The sequence below is a fragment of the Acomys russatus genome, chromosome 7 (assembly GCF_903995435.1).
Source record: "Acomys russatus chromosome 7, mAcoRus1.1, whole genome shotgun sequence".
In the NCBI taxonomy this organism is placed as follows: domain Eukaryota; kingdom Metazoa; phylum Chordata; class Mammalia; order Rodentia; family Muridae; genus Acomys; species Acomys russatus.
This window is the reverse complement of record NC_067143.1, coordinates 67,834,398-67,856,492: the sequence shown is the minus strand read 5'-3', so window position 1 is coordinate 67,856,492 and position 22,095 is coordinate 67,834,398. Positions and strand designations below refer to the sequence as shown.

The following is a 22,095-nucleotide window of genomic DNA, read 5'->3' as shown; positions in this document are numbered from 1 at the left end:
AGAATGAAGACCCTTGCCAGGGGTGGTGGCACTCACCTATGTTCCCAGCACTTGAGAGGTGTAGACAGGTGGATCTCTGTGAGTTCAAGGCCAGCCTGGTCTACAAAGCGTGTCCAGGACAGCCAAGGCTACACGAGAAACCCTGCCTCAAAACAAACCAACGAAGGAAGGAAGGAAAGAAGAAAAAGGTCTGGAGAGATGGCTCAGTGGCTAAGAGCACTGCTTTTCCAAAAGACCGGGGTTCAATTCATGTCAGCTCACATGTCAGTTCACAACTGTCTGTAACTCCAGTTCCAAGGAATCTGACATGCTCACACCAATGCTCATAAAATAAAATTAAACAAATTATTTTAAAAAGAAAGAAAGATGTAAGACAAGGGCTAGAGAGATGGCTTACAGGTTAAGAGCACTGGCTGTTCATCCAAAGGTCCTGAGTTCAATTCCTAGCAACCACATGGTGGCTCACAACCATCTATAATGAGATCTGGTGCCCTCTTCTGGCCTGCAGGCGTACATGCAAGCAGAACATTGTATACATAATAAATATTATTTCTTAAAAAAAGACACAAGACAATGAGCAGGAAGGCAGTCCACAGAGTGGCAATGGCTGGAGAATGGGAAAGACACGCACTCAAAAGCTCTGGGGCAGCCAGCGGCCGCGGCACACACCTTTAATCCCAGCCCTCAGGAAGCAGAGATGAGGAGCTTCCTGAGTTTGAGGCCAGCTTGGTCTACAAAGCCAGGACAGCCAAGACTACACAGAAAAAAACCCTGTCTCGAAAAAAGAAGCAAACAAAAAGCTCTGAGGCTCCCCACCCTTTGTAGGTCAGCTATGCATCTCTTCTCCTGTGTGCAGCTCAGACTTCTGGTGCAGCCAGTCTGTTGCATGCAGTCCATGTGGGAAGGGTTTGCAGACCACCTGTTGGCTTCAACCATATGCTGATCTTGAAACTGCTGTCTCCAGACTGCACTTTCCTGACAAAAAGCCCTGGCCCAGGTTATAAAATTTCAATCTGACAGAGAAACCCTGTCTCAAAAAACAAAAAACAAAAACAAAAAATCAGTCTAAAATGTGCCTGGAACTTCCTGATGTACAGATCAATGACTTCCTGAAGCCAGTCCAGCCCCAAAAGGGGTGGTTATTGTTGGGTTTGTGTGCTTGCTGTTTTCTGATTCTCTGAGAACCCAGCCTTCCTATCCCCACCCTGTGGATGCGAACCTCAGACAGAATCATTAAAGTCCGGGAGCGCCTCCAGGGGGCCCTAGAGAGTAAACTAGGTAGGAGGTAGCTCTTTAATTAACACTAGGGTTGTAACTCTGGCCGCCATGTTATTAATTACTGCCTGTTACTCCCTCGTGGCGCCCTCAGAACAAGCCATTTCTCACTCGCCCCGCCCTGCCCCACCCTACAGTTTTCCCTTCTTACTCAACGTTTTAGCAGACTACTACGCAGTGTTTTGAAAGTGAAACTAAGGCTGACTCAGAATTGGAACAAAGTTGCATCTGGACGAAGGATTTCCTTAAACACTCAGAAAAAGCCCCAGAATAGAATGGATGAAACTTGTGATTGAAGACCACAGAAAACTTACTGTTCTCCAAGTTTTTAACTGACAAGAATCGTTTGTGTTACTGTGGTCCTTTGTTGTTTTTGCCCTTTGTTTGAATGTGATGGGGGGGTGTGGCCAGTTATTTTGTTTGTTTTTAATGTAGTAGGTTTCTTTCGTGGTGGTGGTGGGGGGGTTGTGTTTTATTTTTGCTTCCAGACATGGTCACATGTCACCCAGGCTGGCTTCAAACTTATTTTTAGCCAAAGATGATCTTGAACTTCTTCCTTTGTCCACCGCTTGAAGGCATGTGCCACCATGCCCAGTTCGAAAGTGGTAAGTGGCTCATGTGTCTGTGGGGTCTTTAAGGCTGCACTGACTTCTGTGCCTGTGTGCTAGTGTGCAGTCATGACACTGGGGCAAGGGGGTTGTGTACTAACCAGTGGGGTGGAAAGTGTCTCAGCGTTTTGGCGCTGAGAACACCTGGGTCACTCAGAGGGAGTCCGTTTACTGTCTTGGGTCTCGGTTTTCTCATATGTAAAATAAGGGGTACCCCTGAGTGTGACAGTGCACTCCTGTAACCCTAGCTCTCTCAGGATGCAGTGGCAGGCAGATTGTGAGTTCGATTCCAGCCTGGGCATCATAAGAAAATAAAGCTAAAACTGGGTGAGGTGGCACACATCTGTGATCTCAGCATTCGGAAGACAGAGAGAGACAGGGGCGTCAAACGTTCAGGGTCTTCAGCTACAGAGCAGTTCCAAGCCCTGGATGCAAGAAATCCGTCAAATAAATAAGTGAATAAATGCATAACACAAAGGAGTTTGACCATTGGGGATTACAAAAATTACAAAAGGCTTACAGAGGTCTACCAGGAGTCTGTGGTGGCTAAGAGAAACCCTCACCTCATCCTTTTCCCCTTGTGGGTGCATTGCTGCAGATTCCAACAGAGGGAGATAGATAGAAGACAGACAGACAGACAGATCTCTTTCTGAACCTTCATTTAGCACTTGCCAATTTATACATTTTTGAAACTAATGCCCCTATTTTTTTCTGTAGAACTTGGAATTCAGAAAAAACACTCCCGAGGCCACAGCTCGCCTGAAGCCAGCTCTGTAGCGACCACTAAGGAGACCCCAGGACTCCTTCCAGATCCAGTCCTCCCCCTCTGTGAATGCACACGTGGCTGTGCAGGTGTAGCTGTGCCTCGGTTACATATATTCTGTCCGTATATATATTGGGTATCCATTCTGAGTTGATCGGTAAATGAGTGAAGATGAGGGATCTGAGACACGTGCCACAATAACAGCTAGCTGAATAATTAGACTTCCAGAAAAGTCTGAGGAAAGACAGGTTTAATTAGGGCAATGACTCAGGGTCAGGGTGCTTTTATCAGAGCAGGTGGTGATGGGTAATGGCACCTCCCCATCAAACCTCTGGCCAAATGAGCTCCCTGTCTGTCAAGAGCTGCGGATCAAACAAGGCCCAGGTGATGGTTCAAGTTGGTAAGCCTAGCCCTCGGAAGACAGAGGCAGTTACATTTCTGTGAATTTGAAGCTAACCTAGTCTATGTAATTAGTTTCAGCCAGGTTACATAGTGAAACTTTGTTTAGAAACAAAACAAAACAAAAAGCCCAGATCCTGACTCAGAAAACAAACAAACAAAAGGAGCAGAGAAACATGCATGCCAGGAGATGCTTGATGTCATAGACCGGCATAGACTGGCATAGTCCGGCATAGACCGGCATAGACTGGGATAGAGTGGCGATTTACAAGCAACAATAATTAATTTCTCAGAGTTCTATAATCTAGAAAGTCAAGACACCCGCAGATACAGTGTCTGAGGAGGGCCTACTTCTATAGCTTTTGTACTGTATGTTTCCACAGTAGAAGGTGTGTAATGGTTTAAATAGGAAGTGTCTCCCACAGGCTGAAGTATTTGAACACGGTCTCCACGTGGTGGCGCTGTTCAGGAAAGTTGTAGAACCTTAGGTTGTGTGGCACGCCTACAGGAAGTGGATCACTAGAATCCAGTGTTACGGGTCATAGTCCAGCCAGTATCTCTTCTTTTCCACTGCACACCCACCTCTTGGTTTTTTGTTTTTGTTTGTTTGTTTGTTTGTTTTTTTTTTTGAGACAAGGTTTCTCTATATAGCCCTGACTATCCTGAAATCTTGCTCTGTAGACCAGGCTGGCCTCAAACTCAGAGCTCCACCTACCTCCGCCTCCCAAGTGCTGGGATTAAAGGCATTTGCTGCCACCAATGGTCAATTGAGCCTGTTTCTTTTTTCTTTTCCTTTTCTTTCTTTCTTTTCTTTTTTTAAAGATTTATTTATTTATTATGTATACAGTGTTCTGCCTGCGTGCCAAAAGAGGGCACCAGATCTCATAGATGGTTGTGAGCCACCATGTGATTGCTGGGAATTGACTTCCAGACCTTTGGAAGAGCAGGCAGTGCTCTTAACCTCTGAGCCATCTCTCCAGCCCAAAACAGCTGTTTTCAACCTGTGGGTTGTGACCCCTTTGGGAGTCTAATGACCCTTTCCATGGGAAAACATAGATATTTATGATTCATAACAGTAACAAAAATTATGGTTATAAAGTAACAGCAAAAATAATTTTATGCTTTGGGGGGAGCTCACCATGTGAGGAATTGTGTTAAAAGTTTGCAGCATTAGGAAAATTAAGAACCACCGTTCTAAGACAGGGCGTGGTGGTGGTGGTGGCTGCGGCAGTGGCGGCCTGGCGCACGCCTTTAATCCCATGCAGAGGCAGGATCTCTTGAGTTCGAGGCCAGCGTGGTCTACAGAGTGAGTCCCAAGACAACCAAGGCTACACAGAGAAACCCTGTCTCGAAAAAACAAAAGCAAGAACCCAGAACAAAGAAACACTGTCCTAACACATCATCCTGAGAGCTGGGTTTTCTTTTTTTTTTTTTTTTTTTTTTTGGTTTTTCAAGACAGGGTCTCTCTGTGCACCCTTGGCTATCCTGGACTCACTTTGTAGACCAGGTTGGCCTCAAACTCAACAGCAATCCGCCTGCCTCTGCCTCCCGAGTGCTGGGATTAAAGGCATGCACCACCACGCCCGGCCTGAGAGCTGGGTTTTCAACAGAAAACCTCAACAGAAAACCCAGGCGAGAGGAGGAGGCACGTGCAGGTCCTAGTGTGGCTCTGTGGGTGCTATGGGCCTAAACTGCTTCTGTTCTGACACTGTCAACCCCTTAGAGTGAGAAGCACTGCTGGCAATTTCTAACGTGTAAGTTTGCAGGTTGGTTTGAGGTCTAAAAGCTTTGACCTCAGAGCTGGTTTTCCCAAGATGATAGCAGCCACTGGCTCTTACCCCACCCCCCACGCCCCAGGGAAGATCCGGAAACGCCTATTCAGACTACAGAGTGGCCTAAATATTGCATAACTGCCAGTTAGGGGGAGGCACCTGCTGGAGGCAAGCTCGGTAGAAGCAACAGCAGCTTGTTTTCTCTTCTAACGGTTGATGGTAAAAGGCTTTTCCTCTTGAGAAGGAGGCTTGAAGGCAGAGAGGGCTAAAAGTGTTTAAGGACTTTAAAGATGGATGATCCTGAGGTTTTCAATCTGTTGAGCTACACACACACACACACACACACACACACACACACACACACGTGTAAACAGTAGATAATAAACACACCACCCTTAGGCTAACAACTCTCAAGCATCATGGTTTCAGGCCACACTCCTATATAAACGGCTCCCAAATTGCTGGCGTGGTCGATAGCTCACACCTGTATTCCATACTGTATTGTTCTGAGAGGTTGTGGGACCATTTAGACACGGGCCTAGCTGGAGAGTCAAGCCACTCAGGACAAGCCTTGAGGGCCTGAGCCTACTTTTTTGTTTGTTTGTTTGGTTGGTTTTTTGAGACAGGGTTTCTCTGTGTAACCATGGCTGTCCTGAACTCACTTTGTAGACCAGGCTGGCCTGGAACTCACAGAGATCTGCCTGTTTCTGCCTCCTGAGTGTTGGGATTAAAGGCACATGCGCCAACTTGCCCAGTCTGCTTCTATGCCCAGAGCTCTCTGCCTTTTAGTGGGTGACGTAACTCGTCACTGCGACCTAGAGCCACTGTCTCTACCGCACCTGTTCTGCCATGGTGTATTGAACCCTTTTTTCTTAGGTATTTGGTCACCATGATGTGAAAGTAGCTGACACACACGCACTTCTTCCGGCTTGGGTGGTTTTGTTCACTTAGAGATGCTGGGGATAGCATCCAGGGGGCCTTGTATATGCTAAGGAAGTGTTCCACCACAGAGCCACACACACACCCAGGCCAGCAAGTGGTTCAGTGGGTACAAGTACAGGCTTGGAGATCTGGTTCTGATCCCCAGTCCCAAAACCGGTTTATATGCACACAGATATTGATACTTAAAAATTTGGGAGGCGGTGTTGGTTTTTCCAGATAGTGTTTCTCTGTGTATCCTTGGCTGTCCTGGACTCACTTTGTAGACCAGGCTGGCCTTGAATTCACAGCGATCCACCTGCCTCTGCCTCCCTGAGTGCTAGTATTAAAGGTGTGTGCCACCACACCCAGCTAATACTTTAAATTTTTTAAAATATAAGTTTTTTTCTTTTTTCTTAAAGATTGTATCACAGGGTGGCCTTGAACTTGTTTTGTAGCACTACAGAGATGGAGCTATGGAGCATAGGGGACTATATGTTTTATGGCCTCTTTGGTTTTTTGTTTGTTTGGTTTGGTTTGGTTTGGTTTTTCAAGACAGGGTTTCTCTGTGTAATAGCTCTAGCTGTCCTAGAACTCTCTCTGTAGACAAGGCTGGCTTCGAACTCACAGAGATCCTCCTGCCTCTGCCTCCCGACTGCGCCTCTTTGGTTTTTATTAGTGTGCCATTAAGTCCAATGTGGAGATCAGCCAAGTTGTTAAACTCTTCAAAGGACTCTCCATTGAGAAGGCAATTCCACACTCTGCTGCGCTCAGAGGCCTTGCGTAGGGCACTTTATTTCTCATCAGGAAGCTCAAGAGGCTCAGTCTTGCTATAGGTTACCAACACTCCAGCTCCAAATAGAGGACTTGATGGTCCATCATCACTCATGCCCATCGGATAACAGGTGCCAGGGTTTGAAGAATAAACCAGAAGAGAAAGGCAAGACTGCCTGTTTTTTAGCACAAGCATTTCCCCTTTTCTATTCAAAACATCAGCTTCATCTCTGTAACAGTACTGTCCAAATTCCATCCCTCAAATGTGGTCCCATAAGATATGAGAATAGGAGCCCGTTAGGTCCGTGTATGTGTGTGTGTATGTGTGTGTGTGTGTGTGTGTGTGTGTGTGTGTGTGTGTGTTTCCTCTGTATGGAAACATTCCCTGCTGGTAGGAGCAGGTATCTCAAGAACTTCAGGAAACTAAAAAGAAAAAAGAAAAGCACTTGCTGAAAGTTTACAAAAATTACAAGACTCCTTGAAGTTCTGTGGGTGACAGACAATCCCAGGGAGGAAGCCCTTTGGAAGAGATGCCTGCAGGTCGTACAGGAGGCCCCAGCGCTGTGGCTTTGGTGCTTTGCCTGCATCATCGCTGGGGTGATCTTTCTGGTAACACAGCTGCTGTCATGCACAACTGTCTGTGCTCCTTTATGCTCCTGTATAGAACCCCAATAAATCCATCGACTTGCAAGCTGACTCGGGTAGACTATCTTCTGTCACCATTTTCTGCTGGGATGAGCAGAAATAGACTCCAGGAAACGGCTTACAATGAGCCCCTCGTGGAGAACAACAGGGAAGCAATTGCGTTTCTACCAACCCTGTGCTTTTTACTTACTTGACAGGAGCGCTGTTTTTCACTGGGTATTCAACACCTCACAGAGCAGGTGTTCCTTTGATCTCACTTTGGGAAGCATGCCGGAGCATGTGATGACATCACCTTTTGCTCTCTACATGCTTAGGAGAAAAATTATGAAATCTGCTAAGCAAAAGAAACTCAAAAGAGATAGCACAATTTCCAGTATCCCTGGCTTTCTAAGAAGCGCAGGAATGACCTTGGGCAACAAAACATTTGACACTCTATTCACAAAAGACCCATTCATCATCATTACGACTGGTATGTACAAAAAGAAAAATGTCAACTTGTGCAGCTTGGCTACTGAGTTTTATCTTATTCTGTGGGTGTTTTTATTATTTTTTGTTTTTATTTGTTTTATTTTGAGGTGAGAGAGGGGGGGGGGGAGAGAGGGATCTGTGAGTGTAGTGTGTCTTCTCTGTGAGTGTAGTACATGCACACATGCATGTTATCTGAGGGTCAGGGTTAGTACAAGTACACCTGTGTGTGCACCTGTGTGTACACCTGTGTGTTATCTTGAGTGTAGTATGTGCATGCATCATGTATGTGTTGTCTATTAGTGTAGCACAGGCATGCATATGTTATCGATGAGTGTAATATGTATGCATATGTGTGTTGCCTGAGAAAATGTATATATGTATTGTCTATAAGTATAGCATATGCACACATGCTAGTTGTCTGAGTGTGGTGTTGCATGCATGTGTTATTGTCTATGAATACAGTATATGCGTGCATGTGTTATCTATGAGTGTAATATATGCACACATATGTGTGTTGTCCGTGAGTGCAGTACATACATGCATGTAGATGCCAAAGGAGGACTGAGGGGTCCTCCATCACTCTTCCCTTATTCCTCTGACTCACAGGTGCTCCTTGAGCCTGGACCTTGCAATTTTCAAGTAGTATGGCAGCCAGGAAGCCCCAGCGATCTTCCTGTCTCCGCTCCCCAAACAGTGGGATTGCAGGTTACAAGACCACTCCTGGTTTGTTACATGGGTGCTGGGGTGTAAACTCGGGTCCTAGGTAGTTGTACTCTTAACCACTGAGCCATTCTTCAGCCCTACTGCTCTGCTTGTAGGAAATGGCAAGTAGATTTTCTCTGCCATGACAGCTTTGATCAGGGGTAGAAGATGACCCAAGTACTGCATGGAAAAATAAGGTGTTCAGTAGTGTTAGTGGGGAAAAATAAATTGTGGCTGATTTTTCTGCTCTCTCTCTCTCTCTTCCCCCCTTCTCCCTCCCTCCCTTCCCTTCCCCCTCTTTCCCTTCTCTCTCTTCCTTTTTCTTTCTTTCTTTCTTTTTTTTTTTTTGGTTTTCAAGGCAGGGTTTCTCTGAGGAAACAGGTTAGGAGTCTGGGAGCATGAGTTCAGTTTTGTCCCTGTCAGTAAGATAGAGGTTGTTCTAGAAACGGCTGGACTCAGGCAATGGTCTCCTAACCGTTTGGGAAAACCACCAGCAACTGGCAACCGAATTCTGTCTCCAGCCTTTCTCTTGTCATTGGGGCTTGAGGGGTGGGGCTTAAAGTTCCAATTTTCATCACATGGTTACTTCCCAGGCCCCATTCTGAAGCTATCTAGGGGCCCACCAAGAGGCATCTGTTAGCATAAACTGGGGCACACTTAAAAGGGGGCCCATGGGCCCTGGCTTTTGTTGGTCCCTGTGTCACCCATTAATTAAAAAGTAGCACACATACTTTTAAAAAAAAGGGGGGGAAGGGGAGGCCCATGAATAACAAAAGTATTCCTCTCAGCCCACCTCCAAGGAAATTCCAAGGGTTTTATTACCTATGGGCCAGGAAATGGGAGCATTCCTAATCTGGGGTTTGTGGAGCTCAGTATCAGCTTTTTGTTGGTCAAACAGGAATACTATTTTAGGCAAGGCTACAAACATCATTTCGAGGTAAGTGAGAATGTTCTTGTCAAGGTAGCAAGCAGACCTTAGGAGCCTGTAACTAGCATCAAAATACATCGGACCAACTTCCAACATAGTTTCCTGTATAGCCTTGCCTGTGCTGGACTCGATTTGTAGACCAGGCTGGCCTCAAACTCAGAGAGCTCTGCCTGCCTCTGCCTCCGTGAGTGCAGGTCTGTGCCACTGTGCCCAGCTTCAAAGTAGTTTTGATTTGTATTTCCCTGATGACTAAGGATGTTGAACACTTCAAGTGTTTCTCTTTTGAGAACTCTTTACTTAGCTCTTGTGGTAGTTTGAATGTAATTGACCTCCATAGGCCCATAGGGAGAGGTGCCATTAGAATTGTGGCCTTGTTAGAGGGAGGTGTCACGGTGGGGGTGGGCTTTGAGGTCTCATATATACTCCCGCCACTCTCAGTGGCTCAGTCTCCTTCTGCTGCCTGTGGGTCAAGACGTAGAACTCTCAGCTCCTTCTCCAGCACCGTGTCTGCCTGCACGCCACCATGCTCCCTACCATGATAATAGTGGACTAACCCTCTGCACTGTAAGCCAGCCCCAATTAAATGTTTTCCTTTATAAGAGTTGCCATGGCCATGGTGTCTCTTCACAGCAATAAAACCCTAACTAAGACAGAGGTTGGTGCCAGGGACTGGGGTATAGCTGTGATTGGTCTGACTGTGCTCGGAGGAATATGGATGTTAGAACTTTGGGTCAGGAAAGCAGTGGACTGCTTAACGGACCATACTAGTAGGAACGTGGGCAGTGGAGCTTAGGGTGATGTGGGAACCGGAGGGCGTGAGGGAGACAGAGTCACCAACCGAGGAAACACTCTGGAGCCCAGCACTGAATGCAGATATATGAATGCAGATATGTATGTATGTATGTATTGCGCAGCAGCAAGCATTTTTATACAGTCTTTGGACCAATGGGGAGTCAACATGAGCTCTGGGAGAGCCAACCATCCCACTGGCCTGCCATCACCTGAGGGAATCTCCATGCAGACAGGGAAAGTAGCCCCCAACCTGTACTGAGCCCATTCTGAGGTTCTATTAGTTGGCTAGGATCCTCTATCTTGTGTCACAGGGTATGCCAGTGAATATGAGCACTCCTACTGTTCCAGTGGTAAGAAAGCCTTCCTTACCGCCCACTGGGCCCCACCCCGGGGCCGCAGCACGCACAGGGTGACGTGAACTGTGGGGGCCTGGCTCAGGAGGTTTCAGAGAGGAATTTTGATATGTTGTCTAGAGACCATTCTTGAGGTATTTCGGTGAAGAATGTGGCTGTTGCCCAGTGTGGTGGTGCAGACACTCCGGGGACAGAGGCAGGCGGATCTCAGAGTTCCAGGCCAGCCCGGTAAGTCAAGGACAGCCAAGGCCACACAGAGAAACTCTGGCTCAGGGAGGGGTGTGTGTGGAAGAATGTGGCTGCTTTTTGCCCTTGTCCAAAGAGTCTTGCCTGAGGCTAAACTGAATAGATTTGGATGAATTGTGTTAGCAAAGGAAGTCTCAAAGGAACCTAGTATAGACTCTGCTGTGTGGTTACTATTGTTCTCTATTTTTAAAAACATTTTATCTATTTTTATTTCGTGTGCATTGGTGTTTTGCCTGCAAGTATGACAGTGTGAGGGTGTCCAATCCTCTGAAACTGGAGTTACAGACAGCTTTGAGCAGCCACGTGGGTGCTGGGAGTTGAACCCAGGTCCTCTGGAAGAACAGCCAATGTTCTTAACGGCTGTGCCATCTTTCCAGCCCCTACTGTTCACTCTTCTGAAGAGTGTTTTGATGAAAAGGAGCAAGCTGAGTAAGGAAAAATAAAAAATGTACAGATTGAAAAGAAAAGGGACCAGCACTCAGGCAGGCAGAGGCAGGCAGATCGCTGTGTACTTGAAGGAGGCCATGTTCCCATCCCAGCAAGCAGCAGAACTTGGCAGCTTCAGCCCTGTGGTTCTGGCTTTAGAGTCAAAGACAGAAGAAAAGAGATTATGGATTCACCCTCTGAGACTCTACAGCCCTTCCGCTGAGACCTACTTTAGCTCCCAGCATGACTGTAGCTCCTCTGTCAACACCAGCTCTTAGCACATCTGAAACCATTTTGACTCCAAGTCTCCATTTTGATAATAAGGCGAAATTAAGTTCAAGTCCTCAGGCCCCGCATGCCTGAAACCAGGAAGGTTCAATGCTTGCTGCTTAGAACGAAGCAACAGATGGTAAATATTCTAATTGGGCTAAAGATAAATGATGTTCTACTAAAGTTAAGGCTGCAACATCTTGCTGTGTTCCTTACTCCCAGAGAGCCGGAACGCGCCCAAGAGCTCTCCTACCGTAAATCCCAGACAATCAGCTTAAAATGCTTTGTCTAGGCACCTGGTAACAGTGTGCTCAGAACTGGTCAAAATGATGTTATGCTGCCCTCCCCGTTGCTTCCCACCTGGTTACCTGGTTACAGTTTTTCTTATTAAAAGCCTTAGAAACAGACCATGGCCCTGACTGGTCAGTTCTTGTTCTGCATTCAGGAAAACGTCTGTCAATCTGAGTCTGGTGTCTGAGTGGTCAGTATGCAGCTATTTCTGAACCCTAACGTGAGGAAAGCTGTTGAGGCCAGGCCTGTGGTAGAGGTGTCCTTGCATGGAGGCCTAGAGAGACCATTGTATGAAAATGGTTATGGACTCTCTCTCCAAGACCAAGGAAAGCCACTGTGGCAAGGATGTCCCTGCATGGAGGCCCAGAGAGGCCAGTATGTGAAGCTGTGAAGGTGACACCAAGATGTCGGACATGCCAGAGCTGGGATACCGGACAAGGACAGGGAGTGGAGCCAGCCCAAGGGAAAGAAGTGTGCTACGGTCAAGAAAGCTGAAAGGAGTTGGAGATCTGAAGAGCGTTTTGATGTCAGACATTGAGATACAGAGTCTGGAGTTTGCCCACCTGGATTTTGGTCTCACTTTGGTCCAGTATTCCCTCACTGTGCTCCTTCTCCTCCCGTTTGGAACAGTAACATATATCCTGTGCCATTACATGTTAGAATTGTATGGTCTGCTTTTTTATTCTGATTTTATAGGGGATTACAGTTAAGAGATTGCAGGAGTCTCTGAAGAGACTTTGAACTTTGGCCTTTTAAACAAGCTGGGACTTTTATAGACTATGGGGACTTTTAAAAATTGGACCAAATGCATTTTGTATTATGATGTAGTTACAAGCCTGTGGGAGCTGGGGAGTGGAATGTGGTAACTAAGACAGTTCTGGACCCCATTTTAATTGGGTTATTAATTTTCTAGATGTCTTGTGTGTTTTTCTTTCTTTCTTTTTTGTGGGGCTTTGTTTTGTTTTTGTTTTTATTCTTAGTTCTTTCTACAGTTTAGACTTTAGCCTTCTGTTGTATGTGTAATTGGTTAAAAAAAAATAATAAAAAATTTTTAAAAAGTCTCATTCTATAGGCTGCTGCTCTGTCCCCATGACAGTCACCTTTGCTGTACAGAAGCTTTTCATTTTCAGGGGAATCTGCCCCCTTGCCCCACGTTTTTTGTTTTTGTTTTTGGAGACAGGGTTTCTCTGTGTAATCCTAGATGTGTCCTGGACCTCTGTAAACTAGGCTCGCCCCAAACTCAGCCAGCCACTTGCCTCCGCCTCCTGGAATTACAGGCATGCACCACCATGCTCTGTTGCTAGGGTCCTATCTATTAATTATTGATCTTAGGACCTATGCAATTGGTGTTCTGTTCAGAAAGGCTTTTCCAGTGCCGATGAGTTCAAGACTGTTTCTCACTTTCCCTTCTATCAGAGTCAGGGTAACTGGCCTTATGTTGAGGTCTTTGATCCACTGGGAGTTGAGTTTTCTGCAGTGTGGTAAGTATGGATCTATTTGCGTTCTTCTGCATGCAGCCATCCAACTTGGCTGGCATCATTTGTTGAGGATGCTGTTTTTTTTTTCCAGTGTGCATTTCTGATTTATCAAAAATCAGGTGTCGATATGAATTTATGTCTGGGTCTTCGGTTCTATTTCATTGATCAACATGTCTGGTTTTTGCTTGTTTTGTGCTAGTACCGTGCTGTTTTTAATTACTATATCTCTGTAATACAATTTAAGATTAGGAGTTGCCTTACTTCGAGTTTCTATTGCTATGATGAAATAACAGGACCAAATGCAAGTTACGGGAGAGACAGTTTATCTGGCTTACACTTCCACATCACTGTTCATCATAGAAGGAAGTCAGGACTGGCACGCAAACAGAGCAAAAAACCTGGAGGCAGGCGCTGATGCAGAGGCCATGGTAGAGGCAGGCGCTGATGCAGAGGCCATGGAGGGTGTTGCTTACCGGCTTGCTCCCTATGGCTCCGTCAGTCTGCTTTCTTATAGAACTCATGAAAAAAATTGTTCCCTTTTTTTTAGATTTTCCAATTTGGTAGAGTAGAGGTTTTTAAAGTATGTCCTTACGAGTCTCTGGATTTCCTCAGTGTCTGTTGTTGTGCCCCACTTTTATGCTCTGACTTTGTGACTTTGAGTCTTCTCTCTCTCTCTCTCTCTCTCTCTCTCTCTCTCTCTCTCTCTCTCTCTCTCTCCCTCTCTCTCTCTCTCTCCATCTTTTAGTTAATTTGGATAGAAGTTTGTCAGTATTTTTTATTTTTCTCAAAGAACCAATGTTTTGTTGATTCTTTTTTTTTTTTTATTAATTTATTCTTGTTACATCTCAATGTTTATCCCATCCCTTGTATCCTCCCATTCCTCCCCCTCCCTGTTTTGTTGATTCTTTGTATTGTTTTTTGTTTGTTTCTATTTTATTGACTTCAGCCCTGAGTTTGATTATTTCTTGCTGTCTACTCCTTTTGGGGTGTGAGCTCTTCTTTTTGTTCTAGAGCTTTCAGGAGTGCTATTAAGTTACTAATATTCAATCTCTCTAAATTTATAATGTAGGCACTCAGTGCTATGAACTTGCCTCTTAGCACTGCCTTCATTGTGTCTTATAAGTTTGGGTACGCTATGTTTTCATTTTGTTTTTCTTTCTTCTCTCTTTTCCTTCTTTCTGCCTCTCTTTGCTTTTGTTTCTTTGTTTTGTTTTTGAGACAGAGTTTTTCTGTCTAATCTTCCCTGTCTTAGAACTCCCTCTGTACACAAAGCTGGCCTTGAACTGAAGAGATGCACCTGTCTATGCCTTCTGAGTACTGGGATTACAGGGGTGAGCCACCACTGCCTAGTGTGTTTTCATTTAATTCTAAAGTTTTTAATTTCTTTCTTAATTTCTGTCAAGCCATTTTCCTTTCTTTCTGTCTTTCTTTTTTTAATTATATATATAATTTTTGATTATATATACACATACATATATATATATACATACACATACATGACCCGGCATGCGGGGTTCAACTAAAACTCGGGAGGAAGGTCACCTGTTGAAAATGCAAGACACAAAGAAGGAGAACAAGTCTGATTGATCAAATTCTCAAACTTTATTAGTCAGGCAGCAGCTTTTATAAGTCAGAAGGTAGGGGAGCATATTGCTATAGCAACCCAGCTGCAGGCTTTTCTCAAAACACAGGGAATTCCAGGCAGGGTCATAATGTCCTGCCACACAGGGTATCTTCTCCATCTTTGTCTAGTCTAACTGCTGACTCACAACAGGGTCAGCTAGTTTCTGGTGAAAGGCAAGCTCTGGGAAAAACAGAGACTTAAAGGTGCAGGCTCTGACAAGATAGCTGAACATTGGCCATATGGCCTATTGTCCCCAATATATATACACATACATTTTTGGGGAGGGTTTTTGAGACAAGGTTCCTCTGTGTGGTCTTGGCTGTCCTGGACTCGATTTGTAGACCAGGCTAGCCTCAAGCTCACAGAGATCACCTGCCTCTGCCTCCCAAGTGCTGAAATTACAGGTGTGTACCACTGTGCCGGAATTTTTGACTCTTTTTTTTTTTTTTCTTCAGCAGTGAGTTGTTGAATTTCTAGGAGTTTGTAGGCTTCCTGTTGTAGCTGATTTCCAGCTTTAATCTATGGTGGTCAGATAGGATGCAGGGTGTTATTTCACTTTTTTCTTTTTTAAAAATTTATTTTATGTACATGAATGCTTTGTTTTCATGCACACCAGAAGAGGGAATCAGATTCCATCACAAATGATCTGAGCCACCATACAGTTGTTGGGAATTGGACTCAGAATCTCTGGAAGAGCAGCCAGTGCTCCTAACTGCAAAGCCATCTCTCCGGCCCTATTTCAATTTTCTTGTGTCTATTGAGACTTGCTTTTATTTCTGAGTATGAGGTCAGTTTTGGAGAAAGTTCCATGAGGTGCTGAGAAAAAGGTATATTCTTTTGTCTTTGGGTGAAATGTTCTGTAAGTATCTGTTAGGTCTATTTTGTTTATGATGTCATTAGCTCCAGAATTCTGTTTAGTTTTTGTTTGAATGACCTGTCTATTGGTGAGAGTAGGATATTAAGTCTGCTTTGTCAGATATTAAAATTACTATATTGGCTTGCTTCTTTTGTTTGTTTGTTTGTTTTGTTTTTGGAGACAGGGTTTCTCTGTGTTGTCTTGGCTGTCCTGGACTCACTTTGTAGACCAAGCTGGTCTCGAACTCACAGAGCTCTACCTGCCTCTATCTCCCAAGTGCTAGGATTAAAGGCGTGCACCACCATGCCCAGCCTTGCTTATTTTTAAAAATAAATATATATAATTTATGTACATTAGTGTTTTGCCTGCATATTTAAGGGTGTTGGATCCCCTAGAACAGGAAGTACAGGCACTTATGAGATGCCATGTGGGTACTGGGAATTGAACCCAACCAGGGTCTCCTCAGTGATCTTAACGGCTGAGTCATCTCTTCAGCCCCAACGCTGGCTTCTTGTGTTCGTTTGCTTGGGGTATCTTTTCCCATTCTTGTACCTTAAGGTGATGTGTATCCTTGATGTCCTATTGTGTTTCATGGATGCAGCTGAAGGATGGATCTATTTTCAAATCCAATCTGTTAGTTTGTGTCATTTATTGAAGCACTGATACTATTGACATTGAAAATTATCAACAAGCAATGTTTGTTGTTGAATGTTGTTATTTTGCTGTGGTGGTGTGGGTTGTTTTTGTTTTTGTTTTTGGTTTTTTTGGGAGGGGTTGATGTTTTGTTTTGGTTTTGGTTTTTGCCTCTCTTTTGATTTGCAGATCTAAATTTCTTTTCTTTTTTTAAACATTGTTTTGTTTTCTAAGACCAGTTTCTCTTGGCTGTCCTGGTCTCCCTTTGTAAACTAGGCAGGCCTCGAACGAACTAACAGAGATCCACCTGCCTCTGCCTCACAAAGGGCTGGGATTACAGGTGTTGGCCGCCATACCTGGCCCTGTGTTTTCTTTGATGTGGTCAGCCTCTTCAGGTTGAAGTTTTCTTTCTAGTCCCTTCTGTAGAACTGGATTTGTAGACAAATATTGCTTAAATTTGCTTTTTATCATAAGATGTATTTCTTTTTTATTTTATTTTATTTTATTTTATTTTATTTTTAAGATGTATTTCTTTCTCCATTTATTGTGATTGAATGTTTTGCTGGGTGTAGTCGTCTGGGCTGACATCTGTGGTCTCTTAAAATTTATAGAACATCCATCTAGGCCTTTCTGGCTTTCAGAATCTTTCAGATTCTTTATTGAGAAACCAGCTATTATTCTAATAGGTCTGCCTTTATGTGTTACTTGGTCTTTTCCCTTGTAGCTTTTAATATCCTTTCTTTGTTCTGTGTGTTTAGTGTTGTCATTATTATTTGTTATGGGTAATATGTATTTTCTGGTCCAGCCTATTTGGTATTGTTTTTGCTTCTTGAATCTTGGTAGACATTTTCTTCCTTAGGTTAGGAAACGTCTATGATTTTGCTTTGTTTTGTTTTGTTTTTGAAACAAGGTTTCTCTGTTTCTAGAACTTTCTCTGTAGGCCAGCCTGGTCTCCAAAGGCTGGTCTCAAACTTAAGAGATCTGCCTTCCTCTGCCTCCTGAGCACTGGGACTAAAGGTATATGCCACCATCTCTTGGCTAACAAATCTCTTTTTAAATTAATTTATTTATGTATTTTATGTATAGAAGCACTCTATTTGTGTGTACACCTGCAGGCCAGGAAAGGGCTTCAACCACCACTATAGATAGTTGTGAACCACCATGGTTGCTGGTAATTGGAAGAGGCTCTCAACCACTGAGCCATCACTTCAGCCCACTTTTTTATTTATTTATTTATTTACTTTTATTTTTTGGTTTTTCAAGACAATTTATCTGTGTAGCCTTGGCTGTCCTGGACTCACTTTGTAGACCAGGCTGGCCTCGAACTCACAGCAATCCATCTGCCTCTGCCTCCCAAGTGCTGGGATTAAAAGTGTGTGCCACCACCATCTGGCCAGAAGTAAATCTTTAAAAAAAAAAAATTCCCTTAAGTCAATTTAGTGTAGGCAATCTCGCTCAATAATACTCCCCAGGTGATTCATCTGACAAAGGTTTAATATCCAAAATATATAAAGAACTCAAGAAATTAAACACCACAAAACCAAACAACCCAATTGCAAAATGGGGCTTGGAACTTAACAGAGAATTCTCAACAGAGGAATATCAAATGGCCGAGAAACACTTAAAGAAATGCTCGCCCTCGTTAGTCATCAGAGAAATGCAAATCAAAACAACACTGAGATTCCATCTTACACCCATCAGAATGGCTAAGATCAAAAACTCAAATGACACCACATGTTGGCGAGGATGTGGAGTGAGAGGAACACTCCTTCATTGCTGATGGGAATGCAAACTAGTACAACCACTTTGGAAAGCCATCTGGCGCTTTCTCAGAAAAATGGGAATAGAGCTTCCTCAAGACCCAGCTATCCCACTCCTTGGAATATACCCAGATAATGCCCTACCACACAACAGGGACATATGCTCAACCACGTTCATAGCTGCTTTATACATAATAGCCAGAACATGGAAACAGCCTAAGTGTCCCTCAGTAGAAGAATGGACTAAGAAACTGTGGTACATTTACACTATGGAATACTACTCAGCTATTAAAAACGAGGAATTCCCAAAATTTGTGGACAAATGGATCGATCTAGAAATTATCATAATGAGTGAGTTCACCCAGAAGCAAAAAGAGACAAACGGTATATACTCACTTATATCAAAACACTAGTCCAAGGGATACATATCATGAAAATCTTTACTAACCAAGAAAGTGGGTCAGAGGAGAGGATATCCGATTGAGACTTTAGGCAAGAGTAGCATGGAAGAAAGAGGAAATAGTAGGACCCACAGGGTCCTGGAAACCTACAAGAAGAACTTTATGACAGGCAGATCTGGATCCTGGGGTCCTCCTCAAACTAAGGCACCAGCCAAGGAGAATATAGGCAGTAAGCTTCGAATCCCTACCAAGACCTAACCGACGAACATGATATTCTCCAGCGTTGAGTGGAGAGTGAGATCTGACTCTCACACGAACTCTGGTGCCCCTTTTCTGACCATGTCCCCCGGATGGGGAGACCTGGTGGCACTCAGAGGAAGGATAGCTAGTTACCAAGAAGAGACTCGATATTTTAAGAGCATATATAAGGGGAGGAGGTCTCCCTCAGTCACAGACATAGGGGAGGGGAGAAGGGGAGAAATGGGAGGGAGGGAAGAATGGGAGGAAACAGGGGAAGGGCTAACAATCTAGATGTAATATGAATAAATTAATTTAAAAAAATTAAAAAAAAAAAGAATTAAAAAAAAAATACTCCCCAGGTGATTCTGGTTGGTGTCAAATTGACACTTAAAACTAACAATCACATTGGACTTTTCAGAAAAAGAACCCCTGTTCTATACCCAGAGTACCAGGAAACACCAGCTGTGTTAGGTCTCAAACCTGGGGCCAATGGCTAACTAATGTACCTATTTAACATATCAAAGCTGACCTGGCTACCAGGTTCTCCCAGCATCCCTTAGTCTTTGCCTATTACAGGGTATGGCTGACATACCCTGCTCCCTACTCTAAACTTTTTCAGCCCAGGGGCTGGGCTGTTTTTTCCCCAGCTGCCCTTCCCTATACAGTCCAGCCATTTTGCTTACCTGGCCCTTCTAGCCCTCTACCCTTTGCTCTCTTGGTCTGGTGGCCTTCCCTCTCTCCCTCCCTCATCTCTTCACATGGTCCGGCTGAGGGTCATGTTCACTCCGGACTCTCCCAGATGTCTCTGCCTCTGGCTATGCTCTCCCTCCTATCTACACTAAACCTTCTCTTCCACCATACTTAGACATAGTTATGTCCCCTTTTTCTTCCTTTCCTTTCTTTCTTTCTTTTTTTCATTCAGTGTGTAGTCAGTGAGTCTTGCTGCAAAGAGGAAAATGTAGCTCTTATGTTACAACTGCCTTATGTACACCTTACAACACCCCCTCCCCTTTCTTTTTGATGTAAGGAGAAAGCGCAGGGCCTCACGTAAGTAAGTAGTCTGTCTCTGCAGCCCAGACTCTCTTCTGTTTTGTAACAATCTTTATCTTTGCCATCTGTTACATAGCAGGTGTGCAATATAATTCTCGGCTTCTGTTCTCCTTAGCTTCCTATTGCTGTGGTAAAACGCCGTGACCAAACACAACTTTGAGAGGAAAGGGTTTATTTGGTTTATAGGTTAACAGTGGAGGGAAGCTAGGGCGGGAATTCAACCAGAGACCATGGAGGAATGCTACTGCCTTGTCTTTCCATGGCTTGCCTATCCTGCTTTATTATACAACTCAGGAGGGGGTGGGATGGAGCACCATGAACTGAACCCGTCAGCATCAATTGTCAAGAAAATGCCCACAGGCTTGCCTACCGGTCCTCAAGTAGAGACAGTTCCTCAGTTGAGAGTCTCTCTTCCAAGATGACCCTGATCTATGTTAAAGAGACAGAACACTAGCTAGGACAGCTTCCTTTAGAGTTCTGTGTAGAGAATGTGACCTTGCCTTAGTCTGCGCCCAAGGTGAAAACAGCCTGGCGATGCTTGACCCCACTGAGACTTTGCCTCTGCAAACTGATAAACATCTTAGTATGGACTGAGGGAGGAAGGATCGGCCCAAGACAAAAGACAGGGGCCAGTGATTCCTGCCGGAAGTGGGGGTGGGGGCAGGGAAACGCGGACACAAAGATCAGGGAACCGGCTGGGCATGGTGGCGCACGACTTCAATCCCAGCACTCGACTTCAATCCCAGCACTCGGGAGGCAGAGGCAGGTCAATCGCTGTGAGTTCGAGGCCAGCCAGGTCTGTGACGAGGACAGCCAAGGCTACACAGAGAAACTCTGTCTCGAAAAACAAACAAAACAAAACAAACAAACAAAAACAAAGATTAGGGAACCGGAGAGGAGATCGAGGTTCCTGCCCACGGCGGCGCTAGGAGTTTCAGGTTTGGCGGCGGCTGTGGTCTCTGTGGATACCTCCAAGTTCAGTCACGGACAGTGCGGCTTCTTCTGTCCAAGAATTCTCCCCTGAGAATTACGTCAGGGAAATTGCCTCCATGGAACTGATATCCAGAAGACTTCATTCTTGTTCTCCTTAATCTCCTTTCCCTCCTATTTAGGGTAGTCAGGCTGTAAGGAAGGTACATGCCTTTAATAAATCCCTAATAAAGTAGAACTGTCAAGGAATCGGAGCCAACAGTTGTGAGTATGTTGTACTTTCTTTTTGTTTCCTTAAAAAAAAGATTTTATATATTTTTAGCTATATGTAATGTTAGTGTGTGTGTGTGTGTGTGTGTGTGTGTGTGTGTGTAGGGAGTGTGTGCTTGTGAGCACAGGTGCCCATGGAGACCAGAAGGTGTCCGATCCCCTGGAGTTAAGAGTTACAGGTGGTTTGACTTGGGTAGTGGGAACTGAACTCAAGTCCTCTGTGTGATCAGTAACTATTCTTAACCTCTGAGCTGTCTCTCTAGCCCTTTTGTTTGTTTGGCTGTCTGTTTAAGAAAGGGTCTTCCTATGCAGCTCCGGCAGCTTTGAAGGCTGGCCCTCTTACGTCTCCTAAGTGCTGAGATATGTTCATGCAACCCGCCCCCCCACATGCCCCCCCACATGTGTGTACAGGATATGTACACACACCCACATATGTTTATATCCACCTCTGTACACTTAGCAGACACACAGTTGATGCTTTCGTTCTTTCCCATCACCTCCTCAAGGTCCTGATAGCAGCTTGACGGCACCATGAAGTACGAAGGGAAACCTTGGCACTCTAAAAGTCCAGTTCCCCCCTGTAAGCTAGGAGTTTCCACCGTGAGATATTCTCAGTTCTGCAAAATCACACACTCCAACATCAGAGCTGATGGACGGAGCATAGCCGGGACTAGCCAGTCAAGGTCTTTGCCCTGTGACCAGTGTGCTAATAAAATGGCAGTTCTGGGCTGGGGATGTACCTTAGTACCTGCAAGGCCCTGTGTTTCATCCTTAGCACGGAATGCATATAGAAATATAAATATGAGAGATTAAGGATTCATACCTCTTGAGACCAGTAGCCCAGGTGGCCTGTGGTTAGGAGCTGTCATTGGAATGTTAAAAATACAAACAAATAGTTTTGTGGAACTGCTGGCTCAAGGGCCTGAGGCATCACAGCGTTTCTCTGTGTAGCCCTGGCTGTCCTGGACTCACTTTGTAGACCAGGCTGGCCTCGAACTCACAGCAATCCGCTTGCCTCTGCCTCCTGAGTGCTAGGATTAAAGGCATACGCCACCATGGCCCGGCTGAGCACAGAGATTCTTAAACTGCCAGAAGCTCATGGGAAGCTTCTAGAGCTGAGGGCTGATCTTATGGTTTGAATCTGAAACACCCCCCCAGTGCCCCGCCCCCCATGGTTCAGTCCAAAAGAAACCTGGGACAAATAGCTAATTGTGACATCTATT

At 44.8% G+C, this 22,095-nt stretch overlaps 1 long non-coding RNA gene across 1 annotated transcript; it reads left to right on the top strand.

Annotated features, from left to right (window-relative positions):
• The first annotated feature begins 1,739 nt into the window (after positions 1-1,739).
• Positions 1,740-21,781, top strand: LOC127192324 (uncharacterized). The gene is made up of 3 exons (XR_007830942.1): positions 1,740-1,880; positions 2,601-2,735; positions 21,379-21,781. It is a non-coding gene; the product is annotated as an uncharacterized LOC127192324 (long non-coding RNA).
• The last annotated feature ends 314 nt before the right edge of the window (positions 21,782-22,095 follow it).